At 39.0% G+C, this 19713-nt stretch overlaps 1 protein-coding gene across 2 annotated transcripts in view; it reads right to left on the bottom strand.

Annotated features, from left to right (window-relative positions):
- BAZ2B (bromodomain adjacent to zinc finger domain 2B) overlaps nucleotides 1-19713 on the bottom strand; it is a 343490-nt gene that overhangs the window by 264701 nt on the left and 59076 nt on the right. For both annotated transcript variants that reach the window (XM_039493566.1, XM_039493561.1), the window contains exon 3: nucleotides 9528-9864. The gene's annotated coding sequence lies outside the window, so the exon portion shown is untranslated. The remainder of the gene's footprint in view (nucleotides 1-9527; nucleotides 9865-19713) is intronic.

The following is a 19713-nucleotide window of genomic DNA, read 5'->3' as shown; positions in this document are numbered from 1 at the left end:
ACCACTTAATCCCTTTCAATGCTATCAATAAAATCATTACACCAGGCAACAGAACTAGAATCTACTGCTGTTAATCATGCCTTTTAAAAAAAAAAATCTAAAATAGGCCTGTTTCTGCTTTATTCCTGATACAGTCCTGTTTCAATGATGACATAATCCTCAACCACACAGTAGCCCTTCAGCATGATCTGTCTTGAAAAGAAGGTAACAAGGTTTGACTCACTGTCTGATGAAGCATCAACAATTCAATTGCTACAGCTGAACATTCTATTCCAATTTAACTAAACACAAAAAGAGAAGGAAACACCCATTTACTTCCTTCCAGTCCCACTTAGGGTAGCTTCCTTGAGGGAGCCAAGATGACTTCCTATTGTTTCTAACATCCACCAAGAGAGTTTAGAAAATAAAACAATTCTCTTTGCATTGAAGGCGCTAGGGCTGTGCTAGTATGGTTTCTTATGGATACTGTAGAAAAATAATCTACAAACTATTTTACCACACAGCACTTTTCCCTCTTGCATCCTTAACCTCCTGAGCCAAACAGGTTTGTACCAAACTGCTACTTCCCCTCACCATGTCTCCTAGTTGCTCCTTCATCACCTCAAAATGAAGCACTTGGAAGCTCAGTGGTAACATAAGAAGTTATCAGAACTCCCACAGGAAAAATACTACTTAGCACTTCTTATAGGCTTAACCTTTTAAAAAGTGCTGTAACTAATTAACACATTAAACTATCTTCATGTGCAAGACATGCCAGCTTTCACAATCTCCATGCATTGGGCAAGAATTTATGTGACATGTCTTTTCAAAAATCTCATCTGCCTGCGACACCAGATCATGAGCTTTTAACTAATTTCATAATGGACCTAAACCTGTAAGATATTGAGCACCCTCTGCTCCCTTTTATTTCAATAGGAGCTGAGAATGCTCAATACCTCAAAGAACTGGGCTCTTCATTTCCCTCAAAAAAATAATCATTTCTCTAGGCGTTCCAGCCACTAGCCATTAAGGCAAGGAAAGATGAGAAAAAGTTGCCAATAGCAATAAAATCCAATAATAGCAGCCACTTTATTCCTGTGCATGGAAAAAAAAAATCAAGGTCTTTTACATTTCTTAAAACAGAACTTCACATTTACTAACACAGCCCATATATACCACTGGCGGCTGTTATTAACAAGCATATGTTCTGTGATGTTACAAAAAACATACCTATCCATTTTAGAGCCATGAAAAGATTAAAGCAATTTCTAACCTATTAAATTTTGCTTTGTGATACTTGTCAAGACTGTTATAGATCCAAGGTATTAAATAATATTCTAACAAAACTATTTCTTTAATACATTTTATATTTTTGGAGTTTCCCCCCTCCAAAGCCATGCATGGACAAAGCATGAAAATCATGCATTTTAATAACTTTGGTTTTGAAAACTTAACCTTGGCTAAATTTAGCAAAGATTTCTTATTCAAAAGAACACAACAATCAAAGGACTACAAAGGTTGCATGATGTATTTTTTAGGCTGCTTTACAAAAACAAGATTTTGCATTTAAGATTTGTGTCACTGCTGATCCTTGCAGTTTATTTCTTCAAACCCCATACTTTATCATTTTATTCAGTATTTAGTTAAAATTAAATATTTAAAATTGAAGTTGTTCTATGCTGCAAGCGCAGCTAAAATGAAAATCCTCTCTGGCAGCAGTGACTAGATTTTAAATGCAGGTAGATCAATAAAAAGAAAGGAGCACAAGCTCCATGTGTGAGTGGAATGGTTTATAATAGCTTGCAAATGACTATGTGCTTGCTGTAACCAGCTGTTCTTAAATTATGAATATGCAACCAATTCATGTTAAAGCCAAATCCCACCACTATTTCTACAGAGAAATCCCAGTAGTTTTTGCTTGTTCTACATGTGAGCTCTGTTAAGGATACAAATAGCAGTAAGCTTCAGGACAAATAGGACCAAACTATTGGCATTTCATGCACTAGGTCCATTATCACAGCAGGGGATGTCAATCACTGGAACATTCCTATAACAGCTCAGGCAATATGACAATGATCTCCCAGAAAAAAAAAATCAAAATCTCTACTGCACACTCAAAGTCCCTCTGCCAACCTAATGCTTTTTTGCTTCAGCCAATCAGATTGTCAGCCCTGACCTAGAAGACTTGCATCAAGCTTCAAACATTTAAAAACATCAATCATAAAAACAAAGACAGGACATTGAATTATACAGTATTAACCTCCAGGGTTTGCATACAAAGACCTTAGATTTATTTATGTCCCAGCGCGTTAAGAGCTTCAGTACACCGTTCTTTACACCAAACCGGCTGCCAATTTGATGAACCTCTCTGCCCTCAGCAGGAGTGCAGCATCTTTGATTAATGAGTGCATGCTTGTGGAAAAGTGTAAGAACAGAAAACAGGGTTTAAAAAAACAAAAAACACACAATTGTGTCTCTATACATCCGATGGACCAATGCAATAATTATCTTCAAGATGGATTTCTTTTACAGAGAAAGAATGAGACACTTTTAATACTGCGTATGTTCACTTAAAACTCACACTGCAGTTATTTTAATCTCTTAAAATACTTTATAAAATGCAAATGTTATCTTTCACAAAGCACATTCATCTACTGCAAAAACTTAAAATTCATCAGATCAACAAAGCCACTACTAAATAAGGTCACTACTTCTGACTGAATGTGTGCTTAAGAAAGTGCTTTAAATCATCAAAGCAGTAATTATTTTTTTAACATTTTTTTTTAAACTTTTAAATTCCCATCTAACAGTCTAACAATTCAAAAGCTCAAACCAACTGAACTGGTGTATTTGTCCTCTTTCTAAACATTAATATATAAGTACAGTATTGATTTAAAAAGTTCCAAATCAAATCAGATACAAAATATAATTCCTTATTTAATTTTAATAAAGGCACATTTTACAGAGAACATTCCATTTTTCCAATGTTTTAAAATGTTTTATTGTGACTTGCAACAAATTAGATAACAATAAGGACAGAAATAAGTTCTGCCTATACAGACCCAGGGAAAAAAAAAACAGATATGTCTGTCTGATGGAGAGGTGACCACATTATTTTTGACCACCACTTCATTTTAGAAGAATTAGTTTAACTCCTTTTAGACCAAATACATTTTATTAAAAACACACCAAGAATTTGATCCTGCAAATGATAACAGGCATATTGCCTAGTAATACTAAAAGCAGTCTCACAATGAAACTATTTACAATGGTAAGCACTACTGCACCTGATAGTATTTGCAGGATTGAGCCCAAGCATTCTGAAGGTGTCATCACCTTTTTTTCTGCATACGCCCATCACAGAGGTTAGAAACATCTTTACCTATGGCTCTAAACTACCAAGGTTTAACTCATTCAACTCCTTACCTACATCAAATGCAAAGATAGTCATATGGTCCCCTCCACATATAGGAAATCATAACACCTGAAGTGTGCAAGGAAGCAGGTGACAGTATGGGTTACACATTAAGAGACTAGAATCTCCTTTCTATGAAAATTGGAGGGACACTGTCAATTTCAGATCTAGAATTGTGGGGTGGAGGGGGATTAAGTGTTAGAAGTAGTTTCAGAAACGACATCTTCCTGGGAGTCCCTTGGCCAATTTCTAAGAGTTAAATACATACAAAACTGTTTTCTATTTTTTAAAAATATTTATTCTTTTTTCTATTGCTGTTTGAAAAAACCCACACAAACAAAAGGATAAACTAACAAAAGTGCTGTCAAATGCACAAAATAAACAATCTGAATTCAAAAGAGAAAAAACATTCCTTCCTCTAATCTCTATTACTTGCAGCAACATTAGCGAAAACCTACAGACAGATGTGGGATTTTTACATTGACAGGGTTGCTTTAAACTGTCAGTCTTGTTACTTACTAATATGATCAGAAAACGTCACAATTTAAAAATTTTGCTCATAAAATTAAAATAAAACCAAAGATACGACAGTAGCAGCGAAAGCTATTCTTTGCTTTCTCTACAATAAAGTTTCAGAGGAAACTGTTGTACATGACTTAAAGACTATGTTAAAGAAGTGTTTTCATACTACTCGAAGGAATTCCTTTGGGTAGATCAAAGGCAGTATATAACCCTAAACAAGAAATAACAGGAGGTTTTAAAAAAATTGTCTAGTTATTTCATATCTTAGATAAAAATTAAAAAAGACTCAGATTAGTGAAAATAGTCCTCATATTTGACACTCTACAGGCTGAACATAGACTATGAGCCCAAACCGACAAAGGCTTATGCACATGCTTAACTTTACACATGAATGTAATCAGAAGTCTCTGCAGGATCAGGGTCAAAGGTTTTCATTTCTGGAGTTACAGACCTGGTAGTTACAGTACTGATTCAGTGTAGTGCCAGTGCTAGGCAAAAGCAGATGAAGCAATTGCTTAGGGCCATGAGCAGCTCAAGGGGGCCCCCTATTAACTTTTTTAGTATGTGTTGGAGGGGGGGGAGGCAAAAATATTCCTGCTTAGGGCCCACAAAGGGCTAGTACTGCCTCTGATTCAGTCAGGTGATCTTGGTTCTGTTCCCAACACTGCCATTGACTTGCTGTGTTGCCATGGGTAAGTCACTTCACTTCTCTGTACTGTATAGGGAAACTAGTAGTTAGCTACCTTTATGAAGCTCTGAAAAGCTCGGCTGAAATAAAAGTGCAACTACTAATGTTTGACGTACCATAGGATTATTTTTCTTATGCAGTGCTTTGGTGACTCATTTGTTGTTTCTGAATGTATAGCACAATTAGAAAACTTATACCTTTTTAAAGTTGATCTTATTAATATAATACTATTGTTTCCATTACTCATCCCTAAAGAGTAAACATAAAAGAACTCCAAACCCCTTAGTATGTACTCACTTAGATAATGACACTAAAGCAGTGCTTCCATTATAACTACAACTACAACAGCATTAACAATAGAACAGATCATATGTAAGGAAAAAATATTGGTGCAACTAAAACTTTACAAAAACAGAAACATCATTGCTGCTTATCTTAATGTTTCTTACTCACTTGGGCTTTTTTGGCACAGATTGAGGGGGACATAGGTACAGAAGACATTTAAAACTATTTTAGCATTCCGTATTTTCCTCCATACATTTCTTTAAAGCATACAATTTACCCGTTACATTGTTTTGTCAGTGTTCAACCAGACTGTTCCAGTCTACACAATTCTGAAATACACTGTTGTCTCTCTTCTCATTAAAATTTGTCAGTGTTTCTCTTGACTGCTCTTTAGTAGCATTTAAAAAAGGACACAGACTAGTTGATAAAAGTATTTTAATAACGTAGACCAAAACAAACAATAGTAGAGGACAAGGAAATTTGAAGGGGTTACCTTAAATTTGGGGGGGAAACCCTGATGGCCTTAGGCAAGTCATTCCCATCAATGGCCAACGCACCTGAGTGAAGCAAGCCCTATTTGGCCCTTCATCGGGTCTCTGTTATAAAAACCATCTTCCATTTTTTTTCCCTTTAAAAAAAATTGATCATACTATACTATTACCTTTTAAAGCTGAAATCTCTATTCAAATCAATTGAAGGATATGGCCCTACATTTATATTTTAAAAAAGGGGAAAAAATAAAACCTGGTTTTGAAGATTTTTAAATATAAATTACTAAAGGGAAATTTAAAAACCCTCTAAGGAATCTAGTATACTAAGAATAAATCTTGGTGAAATAATTTCAATTCTGGGGCAGCACTATCTTAGTTTCTTTGTAGTAAGATGCATTTCTAGTTGATCTAGACTTGGCAAAACCACTTGGATCTTCTAGTGCCGAATATGCCATAATAAGAATACTGTGAATCTAAAAGCAATCAAGCACTAAACACATTCTTTCATTAATTCAGAGGGATCAGACAGAAAGCATGAACTTTCTTGCAACTGTGATATTCCACATCTTGTGTAGGAACACAAAAGTAGCAACAAAGACATTAACAATTGCAGTTCAAGCTGGGAGTGACTGTTCTGTTTCAATTCAATGACACCACTAATGGCTTCTTAGCAGCTCCATGAAATCAACCAGCTGTCAAGTCGATGCATCAGAAGGAACAGTTATGCACTCCCATAAGAAAAAGCAACACATCAGGATGTTTGGCAAAACATCTGCTCCTTTACACTTCAATTCTATAATAAACATGCAAACAAAGAAATAAGGAAAAAAAGACAATAGAAACTTAAAATTCTAAATATTTCATTTCTTTTTTATTTGTATTTTAAATAATTTTCTTGCAAAAAAATCAGTCATGGAGCATCTTATCTACAAAGTTAGTATTAATGCTTAATATATTTACAATACTCAACCAGTGTTTACTCCCTGTGTAATACAAAAAAATAATTGTTCTTGTTTCTGTTAAGCAGTATCCAAGCATCTTACCAGGAAGGGAAAATTAAAAAAACACTTATTTCCCCAAAAATTACACAACATATTTAGTAAATTTTATCATAAAACAGTGTTCCAAACTAATTTTACCATATGAACGACGACCCTTAACATGAGTTTTCAAATAAATCTTATTTTGTTGAACAGGCAAGTGTAAGTAACTCAAAATACTAGAATTATTTAAATAAATTCATAAGATGAGAATTTAGTGTGGCAATTCTACTGTTTATTATGTCAATACATAGTACTCTCAGAAAGCTTATTTACATGATTCTTTCAAAATAGCAGTAAGTCAATAATAGGAAGAAACTATTAGCTACTCCTCCAAAGATAATTTTTTCTTCTAAGACATCATTAAAATACCACAAAAATATATTCACATATAAATTTATCAATGTTTGATTTTATATGCTATAGTTTTTAAAGAATCAGTAAGCTAAAAAAAAGCTTCCGGTTTGCCAAATTGGACTTAAAATAACTTGAACACCAAAGATATCCCTCTTAAATACTTAAGGTTCCTAACTTCTCGATATATCCAATACAGAAAATTGTTTCAACTACAATTTTCTTTATGCTGTCTGGCTTATTGATTATGCAGCATTGTGTCAAAAATGTGTAGTTTACAATAGGTGCGAGAGACATCAAATATACTTAACTACCATTTTCTTAAACTGCTTTATCCTCTGTTGCTCACCATTTATAATCTGCCAAATCTTCTAGGCCTTTGTTGCATGTATAATTTAGAACCATCTGTTCTATGGGCTTTTAACTATTTAAACATTTTCATCTACCAACAATTCACATAACTGGCAGACATTCAATTAATCGAGGTTTTCTAAAGCATTTTTTAAAAGAACATAGTAAGGTAAATATCTGACTTTTGTTAACAAAAAAGCATACTTCCTATACAACCATAAAGACATGTTTAATGTATCATTCAATTTTGAGTATGTGAGAAAAAAAGAAATCTCTTGATGTACTAAGCCCTGTTCCTATTAGTTTCTAAGTTAATTGTAACCAATGTTTTTCCCAATCCTGAAGACAAAGGGAATGCAAATTAAATACAGACAGTTTCATGTTCTTGTTAGTGTGAATATAAATATGCAGAAAGTAAAATGAATGTAGGAAACAGAATGGAAAATTAGAATTCTATTTATAGTACCTATTATTTATGAAGTGTTCCCTGTTTCATTAAGTTTTGCCATGTGACCAGGAGAACTTTTATTAGATGAAAAGACTATCATTGACAAATAAATTGAAGGAACACTGTATTTTACTGTTTTCCTTTTCACAGTGGCTGATAGAAGAGTTTATAACCAGAGGTAAAGTGATTCAGAATTGTGGCTGGTTTTTTTTTTTTAATTTAGCATACTAACTACATTCTGCCAACTGCAGAATACAGCATCGGGAACATAATCCAAAATACATAATGGCTACAGGTACTTTCCAAAAGAACTGTTTTAACAGTATCATATGTATGTAATAAACTGTTTGTAATCTATCATTTTTAAAAAATAACTAAATTTCCCTAACCCCCTTCACCTTCAGCTCTACACTCCTTCAGAGAAGATTCTGGACCAAGTTGTCTCATGTAAATTCACGAAATAACTATTTGCTGTAAATACAAATAATGCTAACACACAAATGAAATAATGTTTCATATGACAACTTTGGATTTTTTAAATAAAGAGTTAAATATATATTTATATTTGAAATAGTACAAGGCCAGAACATAAAAATTAGAGTAATTCTAAAGAATATCTATTTCTCCACCTGTTACAAAAATACCAGAAAAGAAGTGCATAGTTTTTAAAATTATATGCATTCTAGCAGGATAAACTACACATCTCTCACTTTAAAGTGCAGCTTACAACACGTTAGATCAGAAATCCCAAGGGGGGAAACACACACACTTGGAAAATTTCCCCTTAAACTTTACATGACGTCACTGTCTGTCCCTGTTACATTTCCTAAACTTTGAGCCTTATCCAGCAGGACTTTCAGGATTTCCACCCACCCAACCACCCCTAAAAGAGAGAGACAGACTTGGGAATAAAAATTTGCCCAAGATGGCGAAAGCCTTGTTGTTTAGAGGGCAGAAAAATGGAGGATATTGTAATATACACAAAGGGATAAATTTCAACAACTCGGCCAAGGGCTGCAGCTGCTTCCCTCTCTTTATAAGGAAGCAACACACACAAAAGATAAAGGGCGAGAGAAAGAGAAGAAAGCAGCAAAGCTCTCAACACAGGCAGACTCCCTGGTCTCTCCCAAGCCCACTCCACTCGCCCGCCGCCCTTTTCAACGCCCAAAGCGGAGTTTGGAGCAACTCTACAATGCCACATTTTGAAATAAAAGGATATAAAAGACTCCGGGGGGGGGGGAGAAGGGGGAGGCCAAGCGGGAGGGGGGAGTTTGCCGCGGCTCAGCGGGAGACAGAGCCGCTGCTGTATCGAGCCGGGCGGGCTCCTCTTACCTTGTGCGCACTCCGAGCTCCCGGGGGCCCCCTCGCTGCACGCTGCGAACCCCACTGGGCACCGGCAGGGGAGGCAGAGGGGAAGGAGTTGCCCCTGCGGCTGCAGCTGGCTGACATGCCCAAAGCGGCGGCAGCCGGAGCGAGCCGGGAGCGCAGAGACACAAAGAGGCGCTCCCAGCCCAGGCGGCGGCGGAGCAGCCCCGGCCCCCGCAGGCAGCGGCGGAGCCGGGCCACCCGGCCCAGGGACACCCACTGGAAGCCATGAATAAAGTTTAAACTCGCTCGGGACCGGGACCCTGACCTCGCCCCCCCCTTCCCAGGACTCGCACTGTAGCAGCCTCTCTCCTCCCCACCCCCAAACCCGAGTGGACAAGGTCAGCCCCTTTCCGATGGGACACACAACCCCAAAGGCACAACCAACCCACCGCAACAAAGGGATGATACAAACCAGCGGCTGCAGAACACCGACACCTCAACTCCGGCAGCAGCTTTGCCCATCCGAGCACGATCTCCCCGTCCCTCCTTCCTTGTCCTGAAATCTAGCGAACATTTCACATTTCCACCTTAACAGAAAATCCCTCCCTCCTATCCGGGGAGAGCAGGCAGAGAGGTTTTAACTCACCTTTCTAGTTTGGAAGCGATCTCCCCTTTCTCGGGTTGCTGGAGGTTAGGATAGGTGTGTGTGTGTCAGGAACGTTTCCCTGTCCAACACCCTCAAGAAGGGTGTAAAGAAACACTAAGGAGGGGTGGGGAAATTTGGGAGAGTGTAACCCTCTCTGCGTGTATCTCTTTCTCTGTCTGTCTCTGGCTGTCTCTCCCTGGTTAGTTCCTTACAGCGGGAGCAGATTGAAGCAGATTCTCTTCTCAAGGTTTATTCAGCTTCACTTCCAGGCGAAGCCTTCATGAACCAAAAGTGACGTCAACCAACAAGGCTCTTCTCTCTCCAACAATGAAAGTTGCTGTTAACAAGGGGGAAAAGAGAGAGAATTGTTTATCTCATTTCAGCCCCAGTAATAAATGACCTATCAGCAACGAAAAGGAGCAAGGAAAAGAGTGCATTTCTGTTTCCCAAGTGCACACTCTCTCGCACACACACACTGTCCAGTATTCCCCGGACTAGGAAAAGTTATCGAAAAGTTTAGGTCTTATAAAAGGGAAAAAATAATAAATCCACATTTGGTGATTATTAAATAACTAATGAACAGATTGGGAGGGAAATGCATTAGTCCTTCATAGCTGTCTAAAGTAGTTTTTAAATTTATGTTCAGGTTAAAGATTAAAATGCATCTAATTTATAATTACAAGAATGATTTTAGGGGGAGCAAATGATGACCTGCTACAAAAAAAAAAAAAAACAACCATCACAAAATCTGACACTTTTTGAACCAGCCCAGTACATCAGCAAGTCATGCTGGATGTAATGTACAAGTCTTATGATGATGTGACAGAAACAAAGTGAAATCCAAACAAATCCAAGTAAAACAGACAAACAGGATCAGAAACTGTAAGGTGTTTTAACATGGGGGTGTTAAAATAGTTCAACTGTTACTATGGATATTTTTAAAAATACTTTCCAGAATGTCTATAAAATATGAGCATTTTATTTTGACTACTGGAGGCTCTGGTTGGCTAAAACAATTGAATTAATAGGTTATTTTGTGAAAGAAGAGCAAAAACTGGCCCCTCCCTACTCTAACCCTTTAAATTATACACGTGGTTTCTCTCTCCCTCTTTTTTTTTTTTTGGCAAATAGTCAAGCTAGGCCAGGTTTAAAGTACACTAAAAACCAAAGCACTGCTCCGTATGAACTATAAAAATAAAGATTTAAAGCTATATTAAAATATAATCAAGAACATACTTCAATAAATGTAAAGTTATTTCATTATGTATCTTACAAAACATTTTCTTGCATTCTGAAAATGTAATATTTAACTTGATCACCTTATTTAGCACTATATAGAATTTAAACATTTATTTTAAAACTACAGCTAAACAAAGCTGATCTCAACATAAAATAATATGTATATTTAGAGAGATGCCATTGTTTTGTGTTTCCCCTTCAGCCACTGGCTGTGATTTTAATTGTGCTGGAGGATCTTCATTAGTATTAACACATGGGGAGATTTCACAAAGCTGCTTCATTAGGAAAAAAAAAAAAAAAAAAAAAAGCTTGGCAGACTAGGTCTTTTTGCATGCAATGAGAATGTCAGCCTTACCTCGGTCATTTGTAACATAATAAGTGCAAGCACAGTGATTGCAATGCAGGAACACTGGGGGAAGGGCAAAAATACTGCCTGTCTAACAGGAATATGTGAAAAGAAAGCTCCTCATTACACAGTAAAATGTATGCTAAAAATTAGTGAAGATGATGTCTCAAGAGACTGATGCTAAATAAATTAATGTGCTGATATGTTTTTAATTATTATTTTTGTACTAGTTTATTTCATTCCCCGGATTCACATCCAGCAGCAAAGCTTTGCTAGCATTTATTGATTTTTTCACTGCCACATTCCCGGAATACAGATTTTAATCATTTCACTACACCACATTCAGTAATTTCATTAAAAACTGGAACCTTCCATCCCCAGAAAAGCATTTAATTTCAATGACACACAATTTCTCTTAGCAGCAAACTGTCTCAACAGTAAAAGCTGGCCTAAGGTTCAAATGCATAATTTAATCCTGAGTTCTCCATGCTCTGCATTCCTTTGAAGCTATAATTTGACTAACTACCTAATAACTGTAATAAGGACAATGATTTCCTTATAATATGTTATTAACCCATATTTAATTAACTCAGAGGCCAAGATCTGTACATGTTTGATTGGGTCAGTACTTCTCTAACCTCAAAATTTACAAATAATGTTCTTGTAGAAAAATGTGGGATAAGAGTATAAGTATGGAAATAATAAAATAGATATTTTTCTCAGAATGTTATGCATCAAAAGCTCATACATTTTCTAACACAACAGTATTGTGCTCAAGAGATAATAGGATTTTAAAATACGTGGACAAACAATGGATTTAGATAATTCACTATACAATGCATTGGCTGTTATGCAGATATATTAAATATCTCTGCCATTAATATTTGAAAGAAATCCTAATATTAATTATTACTAGCACTATTGTAAAGAACAGACAATTTTTTAAAATAGTTAGTAAGCCAAACCAACCCATGTTCTCAAGATAAATAACAAAGTTACTGTTATATAATCTATTTAGTTTTCTATAGTGCCCATCATCACTATAGAATTGAAGCACTTAAAATACAAAATCAAAATAAAGTTTAGAGAAGTATTCTAATTTAAGCCACTAGGAATGCATTTTGTTGTTGAAAATTTAAACGCTACACTTCTCACTGGAAAGCTAAATATTGATTTTGGCTTCATTTGGCAATTGAAAATATTATTGAATTTGTAGATAGCACTTTGTATTCTACAGTAAAATGTGTTTAATAAAGAAATGATGACTCTGGCACCTGATTGTAAGAATAGCCACAAACAAACCAGTTTTACTAGTGCAAACTTAACAAGGTTCATAAATGTATTAAAAAAATTTTTGTTTTAATATGCTTATTCAACAGAAGCTGTTGTTACAGGATCCTATTGATGCATTTAAAGTGATTAACTATTACATCAAAAAGGTTCACAGCTTCAAATTTTGGCTGGCTTCTCTTAGGCAGTATTAAAGTTGTAGTCCTTGATAAAAAATATGCAAATTAAAACTGCAGCATGTATACAATAAAAATAGGACTCTTGTTTCTTCGTATGTTTGAGTAATTAATTTAAAAAATGCAGGAGCCTGGACACTCTAGGTTTCCAATGTAAGTGCTCTTTAAATAAAACCAGCACAACATCTCACCCTTTGCCTCTTCTACTACTCATTATTTTGATCATAAAGAATTCATTAGATGGTTCCACCCCCAAATTTAGGCAATATTCAGAAGTGTCACAAACTGCATGGAAGACGACCTGGGGAAAAAAAGAAATAGAGCAAAGTAAGACGCCAGGCCTGTGAACACTTACACACATGTACTTTACACATGTGAGTAATCCTATTGAAGTCAATAGGTCTATTAACATGCTTAAAGTTAAGTGCATGGATAAATATTTGAAGGATGAGAGTTATACACTTCAGTAGGGGCTACTCACATGAGTAGACTTATAACCATACTTAAGCATCTGCTGGATTGGGACTTCAGACCTTGATCCTACAATGAACTCTGCATGGGCAGACCCTTGTGTCCCCATAGAGCTGCACTAAACTCAATGGTTTCAATGAGACTCTGTGTCGGTGTAATGGTCTGTCCACACAGAATTTATTACATAGGTCAGGGTCTAATATTGTACATTTTTAATAGCAGTTGGCTTACTTGTAATGTTAACAGTGGTGTTTGCAAAGCACATATGTTTATTACCATAAAGAGAGAGTCAAACATATTTGAGACACAAGAAACAATAAACTTTCAGCAGGATTGATATTATTGTTCATGCCACTGATAAGGGATAGACGCATAAGCATGGAGGTTGATTTAATAAAAAACTAAATATTTCATTCAACTATGATGTGCAGTCTATGCTTTAAAACATCATGTTTAAAAGTAATAGCACAGTAGAAACCAGTTAAAAGCATAACCTTCCTGCTCAGAAAATTTACTCTGGGTTTAAGAGGTTTATTCTTATCATAGATACTTGTTGGCAGAGCACAGCTTATGCTATCACTCTCTAAGGGCTATTTATACAGTTTAATGTGTCTAAAGTACTACTGGCTTTATGCTGTTACACCCCTATTTTATGATGTCATCCTAGAGTAGTCCGATGAATGAAGATCTACTTCATCCCACTATAATCAAAAAGTTTAGAAGAACACAGAGCCAGGGAATTTTTAAAAAATACAATGCAATATATATATGGTATAAAACAACTTTAATGGCTTTGCAGCTGGACTAATCTGTTGATCATTATTTGTGAGTTGCTTGCTTTGAGGAATTCTGATTTCACTGACAGGGTTCAATCTGTTGTAGACTCTCTTCTGAAGCAAGTGATGTAGGAGCGCAGAGGGTAAGAGAATCCCAGATGAATGGCCCTAATAGCTTATGGGTATCCTGAGCTGCCATGTGGAAGGATAGGACCAAGTGCCAAGACAGGAATCCCCAAAGAATCAGAAGGGATCTGGACTGAAACATCATGTATAGGGTCAAAGCCTAGAAAGATTGCCCCCAAAAATGGTATCTGCAGTGTCCTAGATTACTGGGAGCCTCATGAATTAACACACTAAGGGTATGTTTAAACTTCCAGCCCAGGTAGACATATTCTTGATAGCTTGGCTTGAGCTGGCATGCTAAAAATAGCACTGTGGATATTTAAGACTCCAGGGGAGACCCAGACTAGCCACCTGAGCTCAGATCCAGTGGGAGAGTGGACTTGAGAGATCAGGCTACCACCCCGACCAACAATGTCCATGTGGCTATTTTTAGTGCTTTAACTCAAGCTGAATTAGCAGAGTCTGTCTATTGGCACTGGGAGGCTCACTCTCAGATGCAGTATAGACATACCCTGAATGGCTTCACCATAACTTGCAATGAATAAGACTATGGTGATGGGTGCAGTTCTCAGCTGTGCTGAGATCATGAACATGACTGAGTAGGGAAGGGAGACAAAAGGTAGCTGTAAATCATATTTATGCTTCTCTGATCCTGGTCTGGCTGGGCAACCATGCCAACTCCTACTGTAAAACAGAGCAGCTCCTCCAAGCATTCTGCCAGCCATGTTACAGCGGAATGCATTGTGCTCCAGCCTTGCATTCTTGCCCTCCCCCTCCATCACAATTCCTCTCCCATCTTGAAACTCTCTGACATGACTGGGAGTTGGGGGGTCAGAAAGGGTTGGCATAAAATCCACCATGCCAGCTTCACTCTAGCCCACAATTCCACCATACTGAAAGAATCCTCATCAGACCCTTTAGGGCTCAGTTAAAGTCCCTTTGCACTGATCTAGCAATACAAAAGGACCTTAGCAGGGGCAAGGACCTGGCCCTAAGACCAGTATAGTATTACAATAACTAGCAGGTGTACTGTGTATTAATCAGCACTACACCAAACAAGCAGTAGTTAACCCCCACCTCCCACAAGTTCTGTTTCAGGTTGCTCTAGGAAACCTGGATGGATTCTTTGGGATGGTCTCTTTCTCAGCTGTTCCAGTATTCTTATCAGTAATGTGAAGATGATATCTCTGGGGCATTGAAGAGGCTACAACCGCAGGACCAAACTACTTTCTACTACAAGTAACTCTGTGGAATAGCACAACAGAGACTTTTCTCGCTGTCAGCGCATGCATGCAGGCACACACACACACACACACAAAACTTTAGTACAATTTTTATCATGAATATTTATTTTTTATTAAGCTCTTTCTGCTCCTTATTTGTTTTTTAAAAAGTCTATGTATATACTGTAATATATATAAAATGGTTTTGTGTGTCAGTACTATTGCTCTTCCAAAAATAAAATAAATAAATAAGAGCAGAAAAAAACAATCCTTTTACCAAACAATAAATATTAAAATAGGCCTGTGATGGGGTCTAGCAGGCCTTCTCTGCCTCCTGCTCGAGGCATCAGTGACCCAACACTCCCCAAGGAAAATCCACGGACACTGGGCAACCAACAAGTCAATTCTCCAGAGGCCTAAAAGGTCCAGGAGGAAATAGTGACCAAACAAGAATGATAAAGCCAGGTAAGATAGCTTGACTGCTTTTTTCTATAGTCTCAGGCAGAGCTGGGTAAGCCTGGGACAGAGGAGGAGCACCTCAGGAATAACTGAGAACCCAGGTGCAGGTCAGGGCCTTCCCCTAAGTGCTGCAACTAATTGCTAGCATTTGAAGGGGTTTTTCCCCCTCTTTCATAAAAGTGAAGACAGCTGAATCCTGAGCTGCTGGTTTGTTACTTAGTTGTGCAGAGACTGATGCCAAGCTAATGACAAAGGGTGTCCTGCCCAACACAGGCAGTCAAACCATGCGGACTAAAGTGGGAGCACCTGCAGAACCACCGGTAGCCCTGAAAGGGGCACTACAGAGTAGCACTGCCTCTCGCAACTTGTTTCCAACAGTGGAATTGACTCCCCCTTTTTCCGTAAGGTTGGGGGAGGTGTACCATGGATGAGATCATACAACAACTAACTCAGCAGCAGCAGCAGATCCAGGCAGAGGCCCAGTAGCTTTTCCTGGAAGGGCAGCAGGAGGCTTGGAGAGCCACCCAGCAGCAGCAAGCTGTGTTCTTCAAGCTATGGCAGCAGCAGTTTCAGGCAGTGATGCTTGAGCAGGTCACTCGGAAGTGACTTCTTAGGCAACAAGTATAGTCCTTTCCAAATTGGGACCCGCTTATGACCCTGAGATATATCTTGATACATTTGCATGGGTATCGCATGCTGCTCAGTGGGTGAAAACCATCTGGGTCACATGACTAGCTCTTTTTCTGACTGCAAAAGCCCATGTTGTGTGCCAGGCCTTAGATGATGAAGCTGCAAAGGATTAGGTACCCTGAAAGCCCTCTTCCTTGACCAACTAGAGGTATCACCTAAGCATACTAGCACCAATTCTAGATAGGACATTTCCCACTGGGGGCATGACCTCAGGCTGTGGCATCGCAGCTAAGGGACTGGGGTACTCACTGGCTGCAACTGGCATCCTATTGTCCAGTCAAGATTCTGGGGTCGGTGATACTCTAACAGTACCTAGATATTTTGCTGACCGCCATTCAAACCTGGCTATGCCCACAGAACCCCAGCATGTTGACAGATACTGTTAAACTCACTGAGAATTTTATGGCATGTTGGTTGAACGGCCTGGATCTGGTGAATCCCAGCCCCTATCTCCTGAGGAGTCAACTCAGGGTACCAGAAAATAGCTGTCTCCCTGAGAAATCCCAGAATGAGGGGTACCCCCTCAGTGGAACTCCAACGTTGCCTTGCAACACCACCTCAAGAACCATCAGAGAGATAGCGTATGGAGTCCCACCCAGGAGCAGGCCAAGGAGCCTCCCCTAACTGGCCAGTCATTTGATTCCCGCTGTGGGAAGCCGGGACATGTCAGCTGCTCATGCCCCCTCATGGGTTGTGACTTCATGGAGTGTGGCTTTGTAGAAATGCTGTTGCCAGGAATTTGTAGCTCCAGTCGCACTCAGGAGGGAAAGGGGGGCGAATGGTGACAGGACTAATAGATTCCCAGTGCTCCCAGATTCTATTCCAGGAGAACCTGCTGGATCTGGAAGAGTTGTGAGAGGATGAGCCAGTGCACGTGATGTGTGTCCATGGGTACATTCATACCTATTCCATGACCTGGGTGCATTTGAACATTTCGATTTGGGATAATTACTTCCCATGGCAAGTTAAAAGTTATCGGAAAGGACTGCCAACACTTCTCACTGCTACCGCATGGTTTGGAGAACCCAGATGTGATCCCAGTCTGATTGTCTGACATCTTTCCAATTGCTATATCTGACTTTTGGGATGGCCCATCACCACCTAGGAAGACTCAGAACAGCAACAACTAGCCAGGAAGGCTTGGTTGTGAATAGTCTTGGCAATTCAACAGAATTAGGTCGGGACAGCCCTCTTCCCAGCACTGACTCAACTGGCAAGGATTTGGTTCAGGAACAGGAGAAGACATCCTTAGAGAGGTATACACTTGGCTTGTGGTGGTTAATGGAACCAGCGTGCAGAAGGCTCAGGCCTCCCAATTTCGCCACTTTGAACTACAAAATTATATACTTTTACCATGTGGAGAACTCTTGGACAGATGAGATACATCACCAGCTCCTGGTGCCCTAAAGCGTTTTAAAAGAAGTATTACAACTAGCACACCCCATCCCCTTTGCTGGTCACTTTGGCAGAGATAAAACCCTAGAAAGGATGCTAGCCAGATTCTTTTGGCCATGGGTCCACAAGAAAGTGGTGAACTCTTGTGCATCCTGCCCAGAATGCCAACAAGTAGTGCCTAAGGGACACCTCTGGGCTCCCTTGGTCCTCTTACCACTCATGAAAACACCCTTTGAACAGATAGAGATGGACATAGTGGGGCCATTAGAAAAAAGAGCAAGGGGCAGCAGTGTAGTGGGTTCTGTAATCCACTACCTGGAGACAGTTCCCTTCTGCCTAATAACAGCCAAGGCCATAGCGAGGAAATTAATCCTGCTTTTTGCACAAGTAGGATTACCTACCAAAGTCCTCACAGTTATGGGAGTAATTTTTGCCTCCTGCCTAATGCAGGAGGTATGGCAGCCTCTTAAGATTAGACCCCTCCAAATTTCAGTGTACCATCCCAGACCAATGGCCTGGTGGAAAGGTTTAATCAGATTCTTAAATGCTGAAGAAATTTGTGATGATGGACCCCATGGGATCAGTGACTTCCCTATCTCTTCTTTGCCATATAAGATGTGTCTCAAGGCTCAACAGACTTCTTACCTGGTGAACTGTGATATGGCCAAAAGCCTCGAGGACTTCTGGACCTCCTTAAAGGGGCCTTGGAAGAGCAGCAATTGCACTCAAAACATGTTACAGAACATCCTACAGATGCACAAGTGGTTCAAACAGGTAGGACAATTTGTAAAGAAGACTCTTGCAAGCCCAGCAAACCCAGGCTCAACATTATAATAAAGGAGCTTGGGAAAAGGTATGATGCCATTTCTCCCCAACTAGGAAATCAAGCTCCTGGCCAAACAGCAAGGACTCTATGAGGTTCTCCAGCAAGCTGGAAAAGTTCATTATGAAATTCACTGTCTAGACCAGGGGTCGGCAACCTTTCAGAAGTGGTGTGCCCAGTCTTCATTTATTCACTCTAATTTAAGGTTTTGCATGCCAGTAATACATTTTAACGTTCTTAGAAGGTCTCTTTCTATAAGTCTATAATATATAACTAAACTATTGTTGTATGTAAAGTAAATAAGGTTTTTAAAATGTTTAAGAAGCTTAATTTAAAATTAAATTAAAATGCAGAGCCCCCTGGACCGGTGGCCAGGAGCCGGGCAGTGTGAGTGCCACTGAAAATCAGCTCGCATGCTGCCTTCAGCACGCATGCCATAGGTTGCCTACCCCTGGTCTAGACAAAATGATGAAACACCAGATCTTCCACATAAATGTGTTAAAACATGGATGGGCTCAGGAAATCTTGTTCATAGATCCCAGGGATCTCCCTGTGAATCTGACCCCCAGATACAAGAGCTGGCAGGTGTTGAAGATGTGCTGATAGCAGAAAAATCTTACTCCTTGCTTACACTGGCAAGCTACTCATTACAGCACCATGTTCTCACCCAGCCAGTGCAAACACATTTTATGGAATACCAAATCCAAATCAGCCCAGAGGTAAACATGAGACTTATTGCATTCCTGAGCAGCTCCACAAACCATGGAGCAAGAGGTCAGGCCACGTTAGACCTTCGTGTCATTAAGGAGTCCAAGAGCCCGTGGTGTAACCTGGTGGTTTTGGTTCTCAAACCCAATGGGACCACTTGATTTTGTGTGGACTTCAGGAGGAATTCAGTATCACAATTTGATGCCTCCTGATGCCTCATGTCAATGGACTCCTTGACCACCTTGGGGAAGGCTAAATATATGATGACACTTGATTTACAAAAAGAGTACTGGCAAATAACCTGGGCCCCATATTCCAAAGAAAAGATGGCATTTGCCACACATCTTGGGATTTTTCAGTTTATTTTGACAATGCCCTTTGGACTGCATGGGGCCCTGGCCACATTCCAGAGGCTTATGGACCAAGTCCTATGTCACCGCATCCAGTTAGTACCAGCCTATTTG

The sequence above is a fragment of the Mauremys reevesii genome, linkage group 11 (assembly GCF_016161935.1).
Source record: "Mauremys reevesii isolate NIE-2019 linkage group 11, ASM1616193v1, whole genome shotgun sequence".
Taxonomy (NCBI): domain Eukaryota; kingdom Metazoa; phylum Chordata; order Testudines; family Geoemydidae; genus Mauremys; species Mauremys reevesii.
Note: the sequence above shows the minus strand (reverse complement) of the source record. Positions and strands in the feature narration are given on the sequence as shown.